We start from the raw sequence: 3,093 nt of genomic DNA on the forward strand, positions 1-3,093 counted from the left end.
TCTTTGTGAATACAGATGAGAAATATTCATTTAAGACCTTACCCATGTCCTTTTGCTCCATGTACAGATTGCTCCTGTGGTCTCAAATAGGCTCCATGCTTTCCCTTGCAATTGGCTTACGCTTAAAATACTCAACTATCTTGGGGTATTCCTTGATCCTTTCTGCCAAAGATATTTTGTGATCCCTCTTTGCCCTCCTAATTTCTGTGTTTAAGCACCCATCCTACACTCTATACTTTTGAAGGGCCTCCCTTGTTTTTAATGTACAGTACCTAACACACGTTTCCTTCTTTTTCTCAATCAAACTCCCCGTTACCTTGAACATGTTGTCCTGATGATCCACCCTGTTCCAATAATTACTGCTATTGTCAAAGTCAGGTCTGGAAATTAATGCAGTGTAGACTTATTATGTAATGCTTGAGCAAAAGCTCAACTAAAAGCCCTGTAGTGATGTGTATCTTTAATTCCTGAGTGGAATTTAGGATTATTAAAAAAGGAGTAGGCTATTCAGCACTTCTGCTATTCTATTAATCCATGATGTTTCTTGCTACACTTTCTAAATAAAAATCTGTCAACCTGAGTCTTGAAAATTTAACACTTAATTGCTTTTTTTGGTACTTACCCAATTCACTCGTCCGTCAAATGTTGTCTTAATGTTTTTTATAGACCTGATCACTGTTGTGGAAAAACCTACCCTTGTGACATAGCATTGTTTTTTCCTAGTCATCAAGGGTTGTAGGCATTGCTGGCTGGAGTAGCATTTATTCGCGTGAAGTGAGTTGCCAATGAGATGGTGGTGGCAAGCCACCTTCAGTCCTTAGGCTGTAGGTACACTTACTGTGCTGTGTGGGAGGAAGTTCCTGGATTTTTACTGCATGACAGTGAAGGAAGGGCAATATAGTTCCAGGTCAGGATGGCATGTGAGTTGGAGGGAATCTTGCAGGTGGTGGTGTTCACATACATCTGCTGCTCTCGTCCTTCTAGATAGTCAAGTTCATAGGATTGGAAAGTGAAGTGGTTTCTTTGATCAAACTCCACAGCCAGTATGATTGAGAGTAGCCTGATAGAGCAGTATTTTGCCAGTTTGAATTGGTTCAGTTGTTTGTTTAAAGGATACAGCTGAGCAATTTTCAGTATTACAGCTACAATATTAGACACTGTATTGTGCTGTACTGGAACAGCTTGGCTAGGTGCTAGTTCTGAAACACAAGTCTACAGTACTATTGACCATAAGAGATATGAACAGAATTAGATCATTCAGTCCATTGAGTCTGTTCCACGATTCTATGGGATGATAAAGAAAGAACTTAGTTTTGAACATCTTTAATAACCCATATTATAACCCTCTGCAGTAAAGAATGTTGAAGACTATCTGAGCAATTCCCTTCCATCTACCTATCACCATGGTGCCGCATCTGGTGGGTTTGTCCTGCCTGTGAGACAGGACAGGACAGTATTAGTCGAGTGAAATTACCACTATGTGGGCAGGTCTTCAACACTTGAGATTTGCAGCATTGTTGAGTTTTTCTGCTTGGATGCATCCCTCTGGTGCGATCAGTCAGGGAGCTGCGCTGACAATCTTCAGTATTTCTCGGTTCCTTCACTCCCCCAGCCCCGCACTGGTAAAAATCCTCTCATAGATTCTAAGAATCCACAGTTGGTACTAAATTAACCATGCTGTAAATACCTGGTTTATTTTCTTACACATTGCACTTCACACCCCTCACAATTATTCACTATGCAGGAGGTCAATGATCCCAACTCAACAATGCATGATTAACTTATAAAATAACACAGTACCCCAGTTACCAGTCAGCTTTGTAACACATTGTCAGTATGACTGAGGTCTGTGAGCTGTGTAATCCCAAAGCACTCATCTGGGATTTTGTTGTTTTGAAAGGCTCAGGTACTTGCTCGAGGGACTTAGAAAACATCAAATGAACTACTGCTTGTTTTAAAATAGATTTTCATCCAGAGGTCCAATGAATAGTAAAAGCAGCTTATAAAATGTATCTTTTTGTGTATTTTGCACACAAGTTTAATTTAATTTCAAGTATTTTTTCCAAGTTGCTTTGAATTCAACTTCACTAAACTTTGGAAACATTATTGCCCTGACCTCTGATCAACATTGAGCTTTGAAAAGACTAATGGTCTGGGAATTTGAAACCTAAATTAACCAAAAGTCTAAGCCTGTCTCACAGCCCAAACACACAATTTCCTTCATCTTGCATTGAACACTGTAATTTTTCTTAGGAGCGAACATTTGTTTCTGAAAACATTCGTCTGATAGGTAAATCATTATTGTAATACATTGAAATGATATATTAATGAATAAACCATGCTGACTTCCATGAACAAATGGAAAGTGTTGCCTTCATTCTACTTCATAATAAGATGTTAAGGAATTTATTCGTGCAACATGTTAAGAATGCTGGGATTAAAAATATTTAGCTGGTCAATCCAACCCACTGCTGTTTTTAAAAAGATGTCTAGTCACAGAAGCCAAGGATGATATGGTAATATGGTGTTAATGTCACTGAACTGGTCACACAAAGGCCAGATTACTGTTCTGGGGACATGGGTTCAAACCATGGCAGCTGGCGGAACTTAAATTCAAGTTGTAAATCTGGAACAGTAAGTTATTCTTCATAATGGTGGCCACAACACAACTGTCGATTGTTGTAAAACCCATTTGACATAATGATATCCTTTAAATAAAAAAAATGTGGTTGATTCTTAAACGTTCACCTAAATCGCCTAGCATGTCTTTCAGTTTGGTTGAACTACTCAAAAGGAATGAAACTGATGGACTACCCAGCAACAAAACCTAAGTAGCAGAAACAACAACATCAAGACTCACTCAGAGATAGTAGGAACTGCTGATGCTGGAGTCTGAGATAACAAGGTGTAGAGCTGGATGAATACAGCAGGCCAGGCAGCATCAGAGGAGCAGGAAAGCTGACGTTTCGGGTCTGGACCCTTCTTCAGAAATGTTCAGAAAAGGTCCTACTATCTCTGAGTGAGTTTTAACCCCACTGCGAAGCCCCTTCTGATGCTGCTTGGCCTGCTGTGTTCATCCAGCTCCGCACCTTG

This window comes from Rhincodon typus, chromosome 6 (genome assembly GCF_021869965.1).
Source record: "Rhincodon typus isolate 14 chromosome 6, sRhiTyp1.1, whole genome shotgun sequence".
Taxonomy (NCBI): domain Eukaryota; kingdom Metazoa; phylum Chordata; class Chondrichthyes; order Orectolobiformes; family Rhincodontidae; genus Rhincodon; species Rhincodon typus.